The 20,902-nt window shown below is 45.1% G+C and overlaps 1 long non-coding RNA gene across 1 annotated transcript in view; it reads right to left on the reverse strand.

Annotated features, from left to right (window-relative positions):
- LOC142819170 (uncharacterized) overlaps positions 1-15,940 on the reverse strand; it is a 57,134-nt gene extending 41,194 nt beyond the window's left edge. The window contains exon 1 of the long non-coding RNA XR_012896966.2: positions 15,881-15,940. This is a non-coding gene — a long non-coding RNA (uncharacterized LOC142819170). The remainder of the gene's footprint in view (positions 1-15,880) is intronic.
- Positions 15,941-20,902: the final 4,962 nt, after the last annotated feature.

A 20,902-nucleotide genomic window follows, 5' to 3' on the forward strand; every position in this document is an offset into this window, starting at 1 on the left:
GGGATATAACACTGGGAGAAATATGCCCTGGTGGACGTGGAAGTAAGACACCACCTTAGGCAAAAATGCCAGTGGAGGTGCAGTCTGACCTCATCCCAAAAAAAGACCATATACGGGGAGGGAGAGGGGGTCTACAACTAGGGTCCTAAGTTCCGATACTTGACTGGCTGATGTAATAGCCATCAGGAAGGACACCTTCCAGGAGAGGTGTAGGAGGGAGCATGTAGCTAGTGGCTCAAATGGGGAGCATGTGAGCATTGAGAGCACCAAAGTTCAGGTCCTGGGGGGTGGGGGCACTGTTTCTCACACCTGGCGATAGACCCTGTCTAGACCCTTGAGGAAGCGATGGTCCAAGAAGATGGTCCCTCCTCCTGAGCCAAAGTGGAAAGCCGAGATGGCTGCTAGGTACACGTTTCCAGCTTCCCAAGAGTACCGCCTGGACCTGTTCCAAGCACTGCCTCTCAGAAGCCGTCATCCATGGAGCTTCGAAGCCATGAGGTGCAGGGAGCTGAGGTTCAGGTGCCTGAGCCTGCCAAACTCCTGTGGAATTACATTCAGCCACAGGGAGAGAGCCATGGGCCATTCTACTGAGAAGGTGAGGAGATCCAGGAACCAATGCTGCGGTGGCCAGACCTATCAGGATCACTGAGGCCCAGAATTCCCAGATCCTGAAGATCGCTCTGGGGATCAATGGGAAAGGCGTACAACAGGCCCCAAGGCCAGGTACTCAATAGTGCATCCCCCAGAAACCCCTGGCCATGTCCCAACATGGAGGAGAGAACTGGGGGCACATCCTGTTGGCGTGGGTGGCAAAAAGGTTCAGGTGGGGAAACCCCCACCTGCGGAAGATGGAGAAGGTCACATCCATTCTCAGAGAACACTCATGTCCCTGGAAGGACCTGCTGAGGCTGTCCGCCAGCTCGTTCTGAGCTCTGTCCCTTGTCAAGTCCAGGGTCGCCACAGGGCATAGGCTTCGAACAATCAGTGCAAAGCTTGAAGCCATGAGGCCCTGGCATGCCCGGCTAACAGGAGGGGAAGGGGATGGAATGGGTGAGCCCCTACCCAATGACTTAACTAACTAACAGGAACAACAACTTGGAGAGAAAAAAAAACAAAAACAACGGGAAACAACTAGGTGCTAACTACTCTACAAGAACTGCAAATACCACTGGATCGCCTGCGGACAAGTGAGAGAAAAGCTCCAACAACCGTCACAGGTGGTAAGAAGGAACAGAGGGGATGGAGGGCCAGCAGGGGTATATATATGCACCGTTATAGCGGCGCCACTCCAGGGTGCTCCCTGGATGGCCCAATCGGTATCACTGAGGGAAAACTCTCCAGCAATCTGTATACATGGCGCTCACACACCTAAGTGGAATGGACATGAGCAAGCACTCAAAGAAGAAATTTGTTTCCTGATGGAAAGTCATTCATGTATGATAATCAGATGTACTGTGTCCCAGAGCTCATGGCCTAAGCATGGCAAGGATTCAAGACATAAAAAGCCACATTCCAGTTTAGTAGCCACAAAAGAAATAATAGAGAAAAGCAGACCCAATTCAGAGCATCAAGTTTGGTTCCCCTGTGAGAGTGCCTGCCTGCCTTCCCTAGGACTAGGCCTCCTTCCCTCTGGGAACTTTTATATCCTGGGAGATGTTTGTCCTGCCTTTAAAGGAATGCCAAGGTATCATACTGAATGGGTGATTAACAACTCAATTTAGAACAAAAAAAAATAAATAAGGACTTAAGATTCTATATGCCATCACTAATAAATGCATTTCCTATAACTAATTCTACTTCACGCATTCATATCTAGAGGACAGGGAAGACTTTTGTTGCCTTTTTTGTTTTTCCTCCTTTATGCTAATACTCATCTATTCTGACTGATCGTTCCCTCTGTAGCAAAGCTTGTGCCAGCAACTTACAAAATCCTTTAGTGCCTTCACAGAATACCCTCCTGCATGCACACACTTGAATCTTAATACACTTATTTAAAGATTATCCAAAGGCACTTAATGAATACCCTGGCTCATAGAACTAGATATTGCTATTCACACCTAGGGACTCCAGACTACATACATATTGAATGGGAATTAATATTTATGCTTATACACATAATTATTCTGAAACATGAAACAAAGATATGAAAATATTATCCTGTTATTGACCTAATAAGACCCAACTCTAAAACTAACTACTTTGCATATTTAAGAGCATGAACTTAATTTGTGAGGAAGATGGGAGTGGCCTTCTATCATATTTCAGACAATCTAGCCTAAATGTTGTTTGAAGCAGTCCAGTTTTTTAAAGTCTGGTTAACATTTCAGCCATAAAATTCCATAAAATTCAGCTTGGACATTTTTTATTACTCTATCCTTCCTGAGGAGTTCATTTCAAGACCTTTACCCATTTAGATCTGATTTATTCATAAGAACAGCCATACTGGGTCAGATCAAAGGTCCATCTAGCCGAGTATCCTGTCTGCCAACAGTGGCCAATGCCAGATGCCCCAGAGGGAGGGAACATAACAGGTATTCCTCACTTGATCCCTCTCGTGTCATCCATTTGCAGACAAACTCTGATGCCAGAGACACCATTCCTACCCATCCTGGCCAACAGCCAGTGACGGACCTAACCCCCATGAATTTATGTAGATCTTTTTTAAACCCTGTTAAAGTCCTAGTCTTAGCTCCTTGCCAGAGGAGGTTGTGAACAGGAATTCATAACTCCATAACAGGAATTCCTTTCCTGTTATGGGAATAACCAGACAGGATTGTCCTACTTTATATCTAACTTTTCCAGATGAAGTTACTGAGTAACTAACTTTCAGGCACTGAACTGAATGTGGATGGTTCTTGGGTCTTTAATTATATATCTTAGAATCATAGAACTGGAAGAGACCTCAGAAGGTCATCAAGTCCAGCCCCCTGCTCTAGGCAGGACCAATCCCAACTAAATCAACCCAGCCACGGCTTTGTCAAGCCGAGACTTAAACACCTCTAGGGATGGAGACTCCACTACTTCCCTAGGTAACCCATTCCAGTACTTCACCACCCTCCTAGTGAAATAGTTTTTCCCCCCAATATCCAACCTGGACCCCTCCAACCACAACTTGAGACCATTGCTCCTTGTTCTGCCATCTGTCACTACTGTGAACAGCCTTTCTCCATCCTCTTTGGATCATCCCTTCAGGAAGTTGAAGGCTGCTATCAAATCCCCCCTTCACTCTTCACTTCTGCAGACTAAACAGACCGAACTCCCTCAGCCTCTCCTCATTGATCATATGCTCCAACCCCCTAATCATTTTGGTTGCCCTCCGCTGGACCCTCTCCAATGCGTCCACATCCTTTTTGGAGTGGGGGCCCCAGAACTGGACACAATACTCCAGATGTGGCCTCACCAGAGCCGAATAAAGGGGAATAATGACATCTCTGGATCTGCTGGCAATGCTCCTCTTAATGCAACCTAATATGCCATTAGCCTTCTTGGCTACAAGGGCACACTGTTGACTCATATCCAGCTTCTCATCCACTGGAATCCCCAGGTCCTTTTCTGCAGAACTACTACTTTGCTGTTTGGTTCCCAGCCTGTAAAATTGTTTGAGATTCTTCCGTCCCAAGTGCAAGACTCTGCACTTGTCCTTGTTGAACCTCATCAGATTTCTTGTGGCCCAATCCTCCAACTTGTCTAAGTCCCTCTGGACCCTATCTCTGCCCTCCAGTGTATCTACCTCTCCCCCTAGCTTAGTGTCATCCGCAAACTTGCTGAGGGTGCAATCTATCCCCTCATCCAGGTCATTAATAAAGATATTCAACAAAACAGGTCCTAGAACCTAACCTTGGGGCACTCCGCTAGAAACCGACTGCCATCCTGACAGAACCGTTGATCACTACCCGCTGGGCCCGGCCTTCTATCCATCTTTCTATCCATCTTACTGTCCATTTACCCAATCCACATTCCCTTAACTTGCTGGCAAGAATATTGTGGGAGACCATATCAAAAGCCTTGCTAAAGTCAAGGTATATAACATCCACTGACTTTCCCACGTCCACTGAGCCAGTTACCTCATCATAGAAGCTAATCAGATTGGTCAGGCACGACTTTTCCTTTGTGAATCCATGCTGACTATTCCTAATCAGTTTCCTCTCTTCCAAGTGCCTCAAAATGGATTTCTTAAGGATCCCTTCCATGATTTTTCCGGGAACCAAGGTAAGACTGACCGGCCTATAGTTCCCTGGATCGTCCTTCCCTTTTTTGAAGATGGGCACTACATTTGCCTTTTTCCAATCATCTGGGATTTCTCCCAATCTCCATAACCTTTCAAAGATAATGGCCTGAGATCTGGAAGCTTCTCTCAGTTGTCCGAAGAAAGCCTCATCTACCTCATCCACCTGATTCGGTGGCCTGTAACAGACACCAACCACAACATCACTGCTGTTGTTTGCTTCTTTAAACTTAACCCATAAACTCTCAACAAGTTTTTCTCCCTCTTTATACTGGAGTTCAGAGCAATCATAGTGCTCTCTTACATATAGTGCAACTCCTCCTCCTTTTCTCCCCTGCCTGTTCTTCCTGAACAGTTTATACCCTTCCATGACAGCGCTCCAGTCATGAGAGTCATCCCACCAAGTCTCTGTTATCCCAATTAAACCATATTTCTTGGACTGGGCCAGGGCCTCCAGTTCTTCCTGTTTGTTGCCCAGGTGCACCCTGCCTCGGTTTCCTCTTTCAGAGGAAGTCTTAGTGCAAATAGCCCTTGGGGGGTGGCTGGTATATAAAACAGGTGCCCCATGCATACAAATAGCTATCGAATATGAAGTCGCACAGCCATATTCCAGAATTCCCGCAGCATAGTCCAAACAGTACATGTAACTTAGGGTACGTCTAGACTACATGCCTCTGTCGCCAGAGGCATGTAGATTAGGCTACAAGACATAGGAAAATGAAGAGGCGATTTAAATAATCGCCGCTTCATTTAAATTTACATGGCTGCCGGGCTGAGCCGACACACAGCTGATCAGCTGTGTGTCGGCTCAGCGCGATAGTCTGGTCGCGCGGGTGGCGACATCAAAGGTATTTGTCGACCACCCAGGTATACCTCATCTCCAGGAGGCATGTAGTCTAGACGTACCCTTAGAGCCTGGCTTCTCTCACCCCGCTCTGGAATAGTCAGGCATCCCTCATCACCTCCTGGCTCTCCAATGCAGCCATCTCCTGTGCTTCTATTACCCCAGTCTTTCCAACTGGAGTGCAAGCTGCTGTGCCCAACAAAACCTCCCACTGCTCTTCTGAAGGGAGTATCCTTGCCAGGGGACCATCTATCACTTACTTGGGCCTTTCCTTGGTTCCTCTAGGTCCAGCTTTCCAGCGCTGTAGATGTCAGTGGGCAAGTTACTCCACTGCTGACTTGCCTTCAGCCTTCTCTGGCCTTTGGATCTAATTTAGAGCCAGCAAGCTACTCTCTCTGCTGCTCTGCCTGCCTTCAGCCCTCTCCGACCTGGACTCTCTGGTTTGGAGATGCCAGCCAGCCCTCTTGCTGCTTTCCTACCTTCATCCTTGGTCTAGCCTCACAGACCCCTAATGGCCAATGCCTCAGAGCCTGCAGAGAGCTTTCTGGGCTCTGCAGTTTGGCCCTAGAGACCTCCTCCAGTCTCAGGACTCTGTCTCACTGCCTGTAAATAGCCACCAGCTGCTGCCACACCCTCTCAGGCAAATGGGAGTCCTTGCTCAGGCACAGAGGAGTGGGATCTGCTTCATTTACAGGGCTCAGCATTGTTTTGCAGCACTTGAGATATAACCAGGCTGCATCATGCTCCACTTTATCTCCCAACAGCCTCCCTAGCCACAAAATACTATAACATTGCCACCTTTATCAGATCTCTTCTGGAAAAGCTTCTTCCAAAAGAAGCTTGCAATTTAGATGTAGCCAGAAACAAGAGAAAGGGCACAGTCTAAAAGCTCCACTAATATCAGAAGCACTGGTTCATAGTGTGTATGATTATGAGCTATCAAGGAGCTTTTCAGTTACTAGAAACATTTCATCCTGTTCTAGACCACCTTTTCTTAGAGAAGGATACATCTGATCTAATTAAACAAATGAGCAAAAAGGTATCAATGAACTAGAATAATAGAATATTAGAACTGGAAGGGACCTCAAGAGATCATCAAGTTTAGTCCCCTGCCCTCACGGCAGGACCAAGCACTATCTAGACCATCCCTGATTGAGGTCTGTCTAACCTGCTCTTAAATATCTCCAAATGATGGAGATTCCACAACGTCCCTGGGCAATTTATTCCAGTGTTTAACCACCCTGACAGTTAGGAAGTTTTTCCATAATGTCCAACTAAAATAGTAAAATAGGGTAGGGCAATAATTTGGATGGGGGGGGGGGGGGGGAGACTACACCAAGATTTTGTTAAGTGGTCAAGTACCAAATTTTTCAATGGAGGGAGTGCGGGGCCTGGGATGCAGGTTAGGTGCAGAGGGGAGCTTGGGGTAGTAGATTTGGGTTCAGGCAAGGGCATGAGGTCTGGGAGGTAGTTTGGGTAAAGCAGGAGGTTGTGACCCAAGGCAGAGGATTGGGGTGCATGCTTGGGGAGGGGGTATGGTTGCAAAAGAGGATTCTGGCCTGGGGGAGAGATGTAGGAGAGGGTGCAGGGTCTGGGAGGGAGTTGGAGTGTGGCAGGGGGTGGGGTGTCAGAGGCAGGTCTGGCTGGGAGGTACTTACCTAAGTATCTCCTGGCCAGCAGGATTCTCAGGCAGGCTTCCCTGCCTCCTGAACTTCAACACAAGCAGCGCTGGACCACATGGCTGGCTGTTCCATGTAGCTCTCTGCACTGGGCGGGGGGGGGAGGGGGCGGGGGGGAGGGGGAGAAGGGAAGAGATAAGAGAGGCTGTGTGCGCTGCCTCTGCCCCAGCACAATATTTCAGCTCCTATTGGCTGGTTTCTGACCAATAGGAGCTGAGAGATTTTGCTGGGGTGGGGACAGCTCATGAAGCTTCCCTTTCCCCCTTCTTTGCACAGCACAGAGAGCCACAGAGAGCATCCAGCTGCTTTGAGCGACGTTGAGCTGTTCCATGCCACAGGAGTGGGCCGCGGGCTAGTTTTAAAAGCTTGGAGGGCCAGACCCAGCCCATGGGCCCTATCTTGCTTGCCCCTGCACTAGAACCGTATCCTCAGTAATGACACATTGATGCCACAAACTTCAGGTAAATACAACACAAATTAAGGATAAAAGTTTCTTCACAGATCTGAAAAAAAGACAACACAGATCATTATGACTGGTTAATTTAAAAATCATGACCAGGGGGGCTTTTTGTAAACTCAAAATCAATAGATTCCTCAAGTAACTGAGTCCTTGATGGTAAATGCAAGAGTCCAAAAATGGGAACTTTTGCCATAAAATGAGAAGGATGTATCTTCTGATCTCATATACAGTAGTAAACAAAGTTCCACTGGATGAAAAGTAGCAATTTCCACTATTTTAACAAATTCATTTTTATGTGGCATATATTTTAATGCAAAGTCACATTAGGGAAAAATAAAGCCCATTAATTCTGATAAACTCACTTTTTTAAAGCTCAGGATTCTACTAGTTATCAAGACAATTACATATAGTTATGAACAAAGCATTAGAGATGTCTTACCTCTCTGCACCCTCTTATCTGAGGATAGGACAAGACAGACAATCACAAGACCATTGCATAAGCAACATACCATACATTTTTCACCCAGTAGTTCTTTTAAACATACTGGAAGAGTGGCAAAAAGATTTTCTCTGTATCTGCCTGGCTACATCTACACTGGACAGTTATTTCGGAATAAGCTATTCCGGAATAGTTATTACAAAATACCTTATTTCAAAATAGCATGTCTACACTGCAGGAAAGCCTCAAAATCAGTTTGAGGCAGGCTTCCCTAATGTGGACGTGCTATCTCGATTTAGAGTCCCAGAAGGAATAATTTAGTCCCGCTCCAGGGCCATTCTATTTTGAAAGAGCAGACGTGGAGCACCTACAAACGCTTTATTCTGAAATAGCTATTTCGAAATAGGCATTATTCTTTGTAGAATGAGGTTTACAGAAGTCGGAATAAGCTGTCCATTATTTCGAACTTATTTCAAAGTAACGGAATTGCTGTGTATTTATTCCAAAATAACTTTCCTGTGTAGACACAGCCTACGTGAACTCCTCTTGCTAGTCAAGCTGGAAAAATTACTGGGCCACATTAATTCCTACTGCAATTTTAGTGGTTTCATTGAGCCTAGCCTTGGGCCACATTTAACCCTCTCTCAATTTTTGCAGGTGAACAACTTTATCGGCTAATTTTAAAATGACAGTTACATAGAAATACCACTATCTGTTGACATGGATAATGGCAGTTCGTAGATTCAGTTTCTCTCAGTCCAAACAGAAGCACAAATTAGTTCTTGTGCTGAACATTTCTGGGAGATCTAAAATGAACTCAAACACACATTGTAATGCAGCTGTACAATTGCTCAGTTGGATAAACGGATAAATAGCTGTCAATTCTGAATGTCTTTGTATTTGAAGAGGGTCACCTTTTACTATTGTACATACGAGTATTTTAAGAACTATTACTGGTAATTGCTAGAGAAAAAATATGCTAGTTTGTTAAGAAATGCCTTACACACTGAGATAGCAATAAAAACACATCAAGAGTAATCTGGGCAGCAGGTTCTCTCTTAAAAAAAGATTGACATGGATCATATTATATCCAGAAAGTCAGGTACAAACTTCAGAAACATTCTGCTGTAAAACCAACTTCTGTAAAACTCAGCTCAAATTATTCTAGGAACTAATAAAAGTTATGTACAATAGAACTGAAGAACAATCAGACTCATTGGTTTTTGCTCTTCCTTTGTAGCACAAATAATGATGCCACTACAGCTGAATTTTCTGTTGGCCAGCTGGTTTAAAAGAGCAATATACTTTGAAAATTTAAAATAAAAAAATTACACTAGATGAACTTTTACATAGAAAACACTGGGGTTATATTTAAAGTCTGAAATGATTTTTCTATTAATTACAGTCCTCGGCAAGACTACAATCATATCAAATAAAGAAAACAAATATTCTCCCTACCAGCATCACCAACATTAAAAGCAAACATAGATCATATAGTAGTGGTCCCCAACCTTTTCAGGTTGTCGGGCGCCAAGGGGCGTGGCCGTTCACCCGCCGGGTACCAGGGGGCGGGGACACGTGCGCGCCCGGGTCCGGCGCTCCCCCCTGCCGAGTGCCGCGCACCCCCGCAAGCGCCCGTGCGCCATGTGCCCGGGGCCAGGCCAGCCCCGAGCACCTGGCGGGCGCATTCAAATGCCCCCGCGGGTGCCATGGCGCCCACGGGCACCGTGTTGGGGACCACGGTCATATAGGTTATACCTCCCTGGTCCAACAACATGCGTGGTCCAGCAGGACCATGGATATCCTGAACCAGAGAGCCCAGGGGCAGGGAGGCCAGCAGGGGGCTGGGGTGGCACAGGAAGTTCTGCGGCAGGGGGCTGAGGTGGCACAAGGAGCCCTGTGGCAGGGGGTTTCAGCAGCGCAGCCAGGAGTCCTGGGGCGGGGGGGAGTGGTGTCCGGCCAGGACCAGTAGCACAACCGGATGAAGCCAAGCCCGGGGGGGGGGGGGGGAGAGGAGGGTAGCTGGGGCTGCTGGAAGCAGAGCCAGCAGGGGGCTGGGAGGTCAGTGGCAGGGGACCACCCCTGGTTTGGCAAATTCCAATAGTGCCAGACCAAGTAGGGCCAATCTGTAGCAAGCAGACTTATACCTAGGATTAGCAATGTTAAGAATAAACCTCTGAATAGCTTTGGAAACTGTTCATCACTATTTATCAATATGAAAACATCTTGTTCAGGCTCTGCTTTCCCTTATTCACATAGGGTTCATGGACACTGCAGCGTTCTTTCAAAATAACAATGCAAGCGTCTACACAGCTATTCCATTATTTCAAAATAATTTCAAAAGAACGGACGACTTATTCCAAAATCTGTAAACATTCATTCTACAGGGAACAACACCTATTCTGAAATAGCTATTTCGAAATAAGGCGTGTGTAGATGCTCCACTGCTGCTATTTCGAAATAGCCCCTCACCTGGGCCATTTAAGTTATTCCTCCCCAGTGTCTCCTGGGGCTCTAAATCGAGATAGTACATCTACATTAGGGAAGGCTGCCTCCAACTAATTTTGAGGCTTCCCTGCAGCGTAGACGTGCTATTCTGGAATAGTTATTTCAAAATAAGTGTGCAGTATAGACATACCCATAGACAGCACTTTCAATTGCACTACTTCTAGGGAAAAGATTACAGGATCCAGCCCAAAGACATTTCATTTGAAAATCTCTCTCGAGTCTTGAGCAGTCAGCCAATAGTGCAGTGGTAATTCACACTCCAGCAAAGCAACCAGCAAAGTTCTAAAAACACACATATTTTATACACTCTCCTATTCCTTGGTCCAGTCTGCATCAGATTGCATAATCTATTAATTTTCCACTGCAGATGCTAGGTAGATATTATTTTGGTTATTTCCAACTTTCAGACAGACTGCTCCTTTGATATCTGTGTATTTTGCAGCTTGATAGCAGAACTGTATCATTTTAGTTTATTGTGTGAAATAAACAGGAAATAATATTTCAGATTGAAAACGACAGGTTTTTTTTTAACTCAATTATACTGTCAGACTGTGGCTGGAGACCCTTTGCACACTGATTCACTAGGCAGCGACATAAGGTAATATAGTTATACACCAATAAAAGGACAGCGTAGCAGATGGAAAATCTATTAAAGAGAACATCAGAGACTGGAAGACTGGTGCCAGTGGTGCAGTGAAGCCAATTCTGTGGCTAGATTGATACTATAGAAAACTTAACTTCACTCTTTTGTCTCAGTAGCAATACTAGAAAAAAAAAGTTTATGCTTGATGAGAAAGTTACATAGAAATTCTCAACAGTGAACAAACACCAAGAGACATTCAAGCAAATTACCAACCAAAAGCTAATATTCTTATTGCCTGGCTCTTAGAAAAGGGCAAGCAGTGAAATATCAGAATTGCTTGGATACCCACATGTCTCGGCAAAATGAGTCTCACACCCACAAATTACTCATTAACTTGTAGATTCACAAAGGAACCATCTTCCCCCAGCTGGTACATCATTCTGGGGCTTAGGCACCACACTGAGGCTATGCATTGCATGCCTACAAATGGAAACAAGCACCCAGGGAATTTGTACTGCAAACATAGGTGTGGGGTTAGTTTAGGTGCCTATAGGCTCAGTGTCATATATAGGATCAGGGGGCTGTGAATGCTGGTGAGTCCTGATTCTGTGATGTAAGCACCTAAGTCTTTTTGTGAATCTAGCACTAAGACTTTAAACCCTTTAGCTGCAAGACGTGCCCAATTCTTGACAATCAGGTATGGCTTGTACCACCTTGTGAAGCTGACAAAGTAGTTCTGCATGCAGGCTTCATACAGAAGAATTTTGCGGGAGCGGGGCGGGAGGGGGACTATAAAATTGTCATCAAAATGACCAGTAATCACTCTGTCAAGTAAAATGCAGGACAATGTAGCACTTTAAAGACTAACAAGATGGTTTATTAGATGATGAGCTTTCGTGGGCCAGACCCACTTCCTCAGCCCACGAAAGCTCATCATCTAATAAACCATCTTGTTAGTCTTTAAAGTGCTACATTGTCCTGCATTTTGCTTCAGCTACCCCAGACTAACACGGCTACATTTCTATCACTATTCTGTCAAGTAAGACTCATTTATCTCTCTTTCTTCTTTACAAGGAGGAATTGGAAGAGACCTGCACAAAAATCTGTTTTACCTTTGGGTTCTTCCCACCGCCTCAGGAGTGCACTGTTTCACTGCCCGAATTCAAAGGCAACAAATCAGAGGCACAGCTCATAACAGGTGCAGAGAAGAGTGGCCAGTTAAAACTCAATTCCTCCAGTCTAATCTGAGTAAGTAGCCAGTTACAGGTGTAACCCCCAAGGAGATGACTTGGATTCCTGGGGCCTTGTCTGCTGGCAGCTCAGGGAGAGGCACTCTGAGTTTGCCTTGGCTCCCCCTCCCTACCAGGGCCAGAGTCTGCCGGGCAACCCATGGGGTGTGAGATGCCCCTCTCAGGGGGAAGGAGAGACCACTGTTGAGAGGAGTCTGGAGCCAGCAGGGAAAGGGGAGGACTGGTTGTGTGGGAGCTAGTAAGCCCCAGGCCTGCATGCAGGGTTCCCCCTGAGAACTAGCCTCTAGGGCCCTGAAGGCAGGATCCCTCAGCTGGGTTTATGTCTCCACTGTTGATTCCCAGTTGTGGAGTTTGCTGGGAGGCTTCCCCAGCCAGGCTGAGTTGGCTCTCCAGTTCCCTGGGTGAGAGGAGTCACCGCATGGTCAGCTCGGCTCTAGCAGCAAGTTCAGGGCTGCTGCCTGCTGTGTGGGTCTGAATGCTGGGCTGGGAGGCTATAGTTTTGAATTTTGGTGCAGTTGTGTGGTCTGCATCTTGAGCCCTGCACCCCTTCGCGGTGAGGGGAAATTCTGGGACCGAAGCAGCCTGGTTCCTGCTTGAAGAGGATCCCTGTGAGAAGAGAGCAGCCCTTTGCAGAGACTGAGTCATCTCTCAACCTGAGGTCATTCATGGAGTGTGTGAGTGCACCAATTTTTAGTTAGTCAGGCAGGGAATTTGTTTGGGGATTTTATTACCTGCAGCATATTAAACTGTGGAGGGATTTACTGCCTTCTCCCATGGGTGAGTCCTTTGGGCTGTACTGGACCTAGTCAGCTCCACTGCTAAACCACTGCAGAGAAGGATTTTGTGGTCAACAGTCATCAAGGGCCCCAACAAAGTACGCGTACCAACAGGACACTAACCTCACAGCTGCTGGGCACCGGTGACCCTAAAAATAGCGTTTTACCCTGTTCTGTTATAATTGTCTCCTGTTTAATATAATTGTGTTTATAGTGTATGTGTTTGTGCTATTTTGTGGGAGTCTCCAACTATCTGGCAAATACGTGGGGATTATCCTGGGCTAGAATTTTCCTCCCAAGCTGCCCTGGTGACCCTGCTAGGAAGGAGTGAGGGGGGTGGAGGCACCGCCAAGTACATCAATCAGAAAGAATAAAATTGAGTGGGTGGCAGGATCCAGAAGAACCCAGACCTATCCATCCAAACCTGAAAGGAGATTGGCTTTAAAAGAAGGTAACCAGGTGGAGAGGGGGCGCTACACAGGGAGCATGTGTCCTACACAAACTCAGGGCTCTGAATCTGGCAAAGGGCTATCCCTCAATAACCTTTCCTAACTGCTGTGCAGTATCTTTCACAGTGGATGAAAAGAGGGATTCTACATACTGAGAACACATTCAAATGCTATGGAAGACAGCTGTGGAAGGAAGTTCAGATTTGGTCATATTTCATAGTACAGTTGCTGTAATTATACCACAGTTACATAGGAATTACTGCATGAAATTACACTGTGGCTGTGCTTCTTGATTCCTATAATTATCACTGATTTCCAGGACTGGAAAGTTCACTGTATGACAGAACATAATTACAGTGTAAGTACAATGCAGTTGGATTTTAACAACAGAGGTATTACAAATAACTTCCTTTGGAGTTATTTAGTCATATAGTTAACTTACCAGCTATATCAATTATCGGTGTTTATGTACTGAAAAGCAAAATCACAGCTTAATTCCACTGTAATTGCAATATAACAACAGTGTAATTACAGTAACTATTATAAAGTGTTACTGAAAACAGTAATAAATTAGTAGAAAAAGAGCAAACCCAAGTTCACTAGTTTCTCTTTCATCTCTTTTTATATGCAGATTGGCCTTATAGGCAATACAGAAATGTATTATGCTACCAGCTGCTAGCTCTCTCCCATAACTTAACACTGCCACATGCTCACACATAAAATTCCTCTTAATTGTGCATTTCCCTTTTGGAAACATGCATACATGGTCTTTTACCGTGCTGGTTTCCACCAAGGCAGTGCAAGTATGAATGGAAAATTCTGGTGTAATCTAACAATGCCACTCTTTAAAAGGAAAACTTGAGGTGTTTGCCTAAAGTGGAAATGGGAGGGCACCAAAAAGAGAAATCGACTCTTTTTTTCCTCTAGGTGCAAATATTCTCATCCTTTTTGAGAGACCACACAGCTACAAATTTGTTAAACTCGCATTGCCAAGAATGTTACAGTTTGTATAAATCTTCGCCATCTGTTGCACCATCTAATTGCAGAGGCAAAACCAACATAATTCACACTTGTATCATAATAAAGTTAGAGCCATGATTTATATGCACTTGAATGTTCTTCATTCAGAACAGCCTGCATTTGTAGCCTTTGCACCTCTTCCAGATACAAACCCAGACAAAAAGCTGCTCTTTCCATATATACTGCACTCTTTACATCAAACAGGAATTGTCTAAAATCAAGTACCATATCACTGTGTATGCAACCCTTAGCCTAGTAGCTTCTTCTCTATTTTGTTACACTGTAAGATATCTTGAACAGTACATGAATAATTCAGATTTTTCATATAAATATTCACCATTTTAGTCTCATCTGTCATTCAAGCAAAGGTTACAATCTCCAGCCTGATCCATTTTTTGGAAGGTCAACCAAATATTCTTAATTATAACCTCCATCTAATGTACTTGTTTCCTTAAAATCCCAATTTACAGAGACATTTCCTGTCTATATTTAAACACGAGGTTTTATTCTGTTCTCGCAGCTCAATCAGCATAACTCCCTGACTTCCATGGAACCACTGCATGCTTACAAGGTAAAAGAAAAAACAGATCAAGCCTGTTTTATCCCTGTCTGATAGTTTTAAATGAAAAAACTGTATTGAACGGATGTTTCAAATGCAGTACAGGAAAACCAAAATAAAACGTAACAAAAGAGGGGAAAAATACCCAAAGTGTTCCCCATAAGCAGAGCACTTGGGTGGTCACCAAAGAGAGATTCAGATGCCACCCAGAGGAATAGCAGAGCACCCAGAGCCAGCAGCATGTGTTTCTACTGGTGGTGCACATCTGCATATTCCTCAGTGCATATAACACAATTTGGTCTACACAGGTGAAAAAAGCAGGGGGAACATTGCCCATAAACCTCCTCAATGCCTACCAAGCATAATGATGGAAAAAGAAAAGCAGAACAGTGTATATATATATATATATATATATAAATAAAAATAAATAAAAAGTAAGAGTCTCAGACAGGTAACCATGGTACTCTGTAACTAACTTTAAAAAAAATGAGTAGCCCTGTGGCAGTTTAAAGACAATATAATAGTTTTACAATGGGGGAAAACAGTGGTTATTTGTGTATTTAAGATAATTTCACCTCTGAGCCCAAAACTCCCATCAAAGTCAATACAAGTTCTTTGTGAGGAATATCAGCAGGATAGGGCCCTATAAATATCAGCTTATTATATGCACCACAGCAGGCCACAATCCACAACATATTCTTCCTTCCACTTTTGAGACAGGAAGGAGGAGCAAAGCATCTGCTTTGAGCACAACTCAAAAGAAACCATCATCAACTTCTGAAAGACAGGCCACATACCTTCATCATTAACTTCAGAGTGGTCAGAGATAGGAATGCAGGTTGCTTAACAGCAAACAAAAGTGACTTTGCTCATTATGAATGTTAAACCAAACTTGAATTGCTACACAAACCTCCCCTGTGCCTACCAGGTCTATTCTTTTACTTGGTGAAACAAACAAACACTGAGCTTTGTGAAGGCTTTTTAAGCAAAATCATACTTGTCACTTTTAACAACATACCAGGTGGGACAAAAGATTTTTTAAATAGGGAAAGCTAGGAAGAGTTGTAATAGGAGTTAAGAATACTTACAAGTTAGAAGAGAGGAGGCTACAGTCAGCAACAACAGTGAATTACAAAATGGCCACCTTTAGGCAACAGCTTGGCTCTGCCAAATTTAAAGGACTAACTCCAGAAAGGAGGCTTGCAAGTGGGCAGCCCTGTGCTGGAGAGGGAGAGGAGTTAATGCCAGGGAGACACGATAAATAACTTGATGACATTTACTGGAGACTTACATTCTAGACCATATGTTTTCAAAAAAACTCTATCAGGTCTCTGGATGTATGAATTGAGGCATTATCTTAAGTTTTTGCACACACAGTTCACACAGATTTCTTCTATTCCCCACCCCCTTTTGCAGGTAAAAGCTAGTGGCCCAACCCTGCAAAGACTATATACATGTTCCGCTTTATGCACTTTGTGTAGTTCCCAGCTTTCTGTAGGATGAGCTGATCCATTGAAGTCATAGGGAAAGACTCTTACATATGGTTAAGCATATACATAAGTCTTTGAAGAATGAGGGTCTTAGGTGCCGGATGTTGTCCATACGAAAATATGCAGATGGAAAAACTGTACTCTGACTTTTGAACAGCATGACCTGTAAGTCTATTTCTGCTGCACAACTGAATCAAGATTCCTGGGGTGTTTTTTCTTTATATTTTATTACACTGAGGCACTTGTCTCTTATTTTTATAGTTTGATTTATAAGCCTTATAAAATTATTTCCAACTTGTCTGTAGGCAACATTTTATGCCTGGATTATTAGCACTAAAAGATGGCAATGCCAGAAGAGGATCTTCTCACACAAAAGCTCATGGGGCACAACTACTCCTGTATTTATTTAATAAATTAAACCGGAGAGTGAACAGAATGCCAACAATAACAAGGGGGTAACAGAGCAAGATTTACCACAGAATTATGCCAATGCACGAAGCTCAACATTTGTTTTTGTTCGGAATTGGGGTGAAAATGAAACCTTTTGAAGCTCTGAAAAATTGAACTGTGTCCAAAGATCTGGTTTTGGATGATTAAATTTCTCTCTCTCTCTGCCACTTCCCACCCTCCCCCCACCTCAGAATTCTTGCCATGACAGATTTTATTTAAAGAGATATATTTCAACAGCCCTTTCGATGAATAATTGTTTCAAAAATATTCCAACCATCTCTTCTGCCAATTGTGTCAAATTGTGTGTCCCAAAATTATTTGCACAGGGGGATTATAGTCAGCATCTAACGTAGAGCTCATGCAGTGAAAAGACCACTGGCCTCTTCCTCCTGTGCCTTTTATTTTTTAATTAAAAATGGATTAAAAATGTCAGGCCATTAAATATGAGCAGCATTATGATAATCAGTTCCCTGAGAACTTGGCCACTCTGCCAGCCACCCCCTTCATCATGTGGGATGCATAAATATAGTCCCCTCTAAAAACCCTCTCAAAGAGACATGGTTCGCAGTGTGTCTAGAAAGTCACCAACTTCTATTTGAGCATTTTTTTTCTTTTTGTCTAAGAGTCCCAAACTTCTCACAGAGAATTCCCTGCTAGCAGATAGGATCCATTCGAACAATTTCTGCTGACAGTATGGGATGGTGAAGGGGCAAGCCCTCAGCTAAGGCCTAGGTCATTTGGAAGTGTAATTTGAGACAAGAGTCTGGAACTCCCTTTCTTCTTACTTATATAGATAGATACTAGCAGATGTATCCAGCATTGCTCAGGTCTTTAGCTGAAGTAATTATTTTCCTTTGGAAAATGAATGAAAAATGTACATGCTTTATTTAAATGACTGTATTTTTTTAAATGAAGGAAAATGAATGGTGGAGTGAGGGGGGTTGGGAGTGTGTGGCGGCTTAGGCAGGGGGAAGGAGGTGGGTGTCAAGGCAGGTGGGAGTTGCAGGACTCAAGGCAGGGGGCTCAGGACAGGGTGCTGGGAGGGGGCTTACCTGGGCCACTCATGGGGGGAAGGGTGGCGCTGCTCTGGCAGTGGCTCCTCCTGGGAGGCCGTGGCAGTGCTCCCCAACTAGCAGCTCCTCCCGAGGAGCCAGGACTGCGCTCCCCAGAGTGCAGCTTCTCCTGAGGGGAGGGATCCGGGTCTGTGTGCTTGCTGGGTGGGAGTTGGGGCTCTGTGAGCTGGCCCGGCCTCCAGCTGCCCACCCAGTCTGCAGTCTATCTGGGGGGCAGCCAATGGCCTGCTGCTGCCCCTCTTCCCCCGGCCTGCAGCTTCTCCAGGAGGGGCCTTGCTTGGGGCAGCGGCCCCTGCAGCCTGTTGTGGAGGGGTGATGCTCTTTGAAATGATTCTGGCCTCCAGCTGTGCCCGTGCCCTGCAGCTGATCTGGGGGGGCAGTACTTTTGGGACCTAGCCCCAGCCTCCAGCAGCCCTCTCCACCCTGCAGCCTGTTTGGAGGGGGGGAGGGGGCAGGAGAACAGTGTTCCAGGCGGCTGGCCAGGCTCTGTGGGCTATCCGCAGCCTTCAGAGCCCCCCTGCCCCCTTGTCTTGGGGGGCAAGCTCTGGGGGTTGCCCCTTTCTCCACCATGTCCCCTCCCCCACATCCTGCAAACCGTCTGGGAAGAGGCCAGGCTTTGGGGCTCTTCTCCCTGCAACTGCTGCCCTGCAGCCTGTCTGGGGGTGGCAGGCTTCAGGAGGTTCTTCCCCCTGCTGCTGCTCCCCCTCCAGTGGCACCCCGTGGCCTGCAGGCTATCCATGGTGGGGAGGGGACAGGCTTTGCCCCCTGGTCTGCAGGATCTCCACCGAGGACAGCTCCTGGTTTGGGTAGGGGGGCTCCTTACTAGTATGCTGGCACACAAGCACTCTTTTGGTGCTGCAGCTGATTCCAGTGGCCTCTCTCCGTATCGTGTCCTTCCTCTCTGTGCCTCTCGCTTTTGTGTCCTTCCACTCACTGCCCCCTCCCTTTCAATTCCCAGCGCTTCCAGGCACAACCAAACCTTGACCCTGGTTTAAGTTAGGGTAAGAATAAGCTGATTTGAGATGGCAAAGATGAGTCATCTCAAAAACTTTTCCCGTCCAGCAAAAACATTTTCTGCCTTACACTACTTGTGAGCCAGATCCTGCACAAATCCAAGCACTTCCTGATAAAGAGTACGCTCAGCAGCCTCCTCGGTTGAAGGTGGTGCTCAGCCCCTACAGGGGATGGCTTTCTGAGCAGCTGATTTACTTGTTAATTAAGCAAGACAATAAAACTTAATGTAATAAAAAAGTTCCCATATAGCTAGCATTGATTATTCATTTTACAGTTTGCTTTAACTGTTAGCCTTCATCAATAGACAGTATCTGAAGCCTAATTACATTTATTGTGAGTTATTTGGCATTATAAAACTGCATCGATTAAGGGATGACTTTCAGTTCTGAATAGAGCTTTGCATTCGCCTCTGAGAAACAAAGAATTCAAATACAACTACAGGTTGAACCTCTCTAGTCCAGCACTCTCTGGTCCCATAACATCCGTGGTCCGACACGATTTTAGGTAGTTGGGTGTCCACTTTATCATCATGTTTCCTGTGATCCTGTAAAGTTTGTTTACAGCCACCAGTCCTGGTTCTCCATGTTCTGCACTGTTATTTAGCTCTACTTTACCCTTAAACGTCTTCTAAGAGTTCAGTAAGCAGTGGAAGTGTAGGTAATGCTGGTAAATAATATTAACCTCCCATGGTTTGGCAAATTCTCTGGTTCAGTGCCAGTCTGATCCTGAGGGTACTGGACAAGAGAGGTTCAACCTGTACTCCTTGAGGCAGCTACTTTCCATCAGGATTAGATTGGGCCAGATTCTCCTACCTTCACACCCATTGCATAGTAACTTACTCTTTTGGTGTCAAGTATCAGAGGGGTAGCTGTGTTAGTCTGAATCTGCAAAAGCAGCGAGGAGTCCTGTGGCACCTTATAGACTAACCGAAGTGTTGGAGCATAAGCTTTCATGGGCAAAGACCCACTTTGTCAGATGCATGACAAAGTAGGTCTTTGCCCACGAAAGCTTATGCTCCAACACTTTGGTTAGTCTATAAGGTGCCACAGGACTCCTCGCCGCTTTTACTCTTTTGGGCAGCCCATTGCAATACACTGGATAATTTGCGGAGCATGTTACTAAAGCCACAAAAGCAAACTTATCAACCAAACTTAACTCCTTGAATGGGTGTTTTACCATTGTCTTCAGTGGGGCAAAGACGTCACCTAGTGTCTTTCTGCTTCTTTTACAATTCTTTATTCTTTTATAATTTCAGCAAAATGAATCTAGTGGTTTTGATACTGGGGGATGGGGACAGCCCGCCCCTGCCTACTTTTTGTATTTTCCACTTTCTTATCCACTCCTGCCCTTTAGGTCATTAATGGACACATTTGCATCAGCTTTGATGGGAGCAGGAGACAGGGCAATGAAGTGATCGATTCAGACTCATGGGGTTCTTTAAATGGTCTCTCTTTTATTAGGTTAGGCAACCAGCATTATTACCAATAAACACACATTTAATTTAAGCCTGGTCTCATAGACAGAGCCTTGGGCTGGGAGCTGGAAGACAGATTCCTGGCTATGCCACTGATGCGCATGTTAGTGACAGGGGATGTCTCTGACTGCGTGTTTGTAGAACACCTGGCTAAAAGGGCTCCAAGTGAGGTCTCTAGGTTCTATTTTAATGCAACTAATAATAAAAATGGATCTTGGTGAAACACTGAGGCTTTTGAAAACAGGAAGCAGCAAGTTAAGGGGTAGTTTCTGTGTTTCTTCTCCCTTTTTACTGTTTAAATCTAATTTCCTGCTTTAATAAAATTTGTTTGGGATGAGTGAGGTTTTCATTATGATTAAGGGCAGTCCTTCTTCATGCTTTGTCTGGCAAATGTTATAGAATAGCTGTGTTAGCCAAATGTGACTTGAATCTAGAGGTCATTACCTACTTCTCTAATGGGCCAGCAGGCTTCAATTAATTAAAGTGGAGAAATCACTGGGGATGATGGCAGGAGAAGGATTTCAATCTTCCAAATGAAGTGCCGAGATAACAAATTAAATGAATTGTGCCAGACGCTAGCAAACAGAGGCTACTGTGCTTGGAAGAGCT

Source organism: Pelodiscus sinensis, chromosome 20 (genome assembly GCF_052426305.1).
Source record: "Pelodiscus sinensis isolate ZL-2025 chromosome 20, ASM5242630v1, whole genome shotgun sequence".
In the NCBI taxonomy this organism is placed as follows: domain Eukaryota; kingdom Metazoa; phylum Chordata; order Testudines; family Trionychidae; genus Pelodiscus; species Pelodiscus sinensis.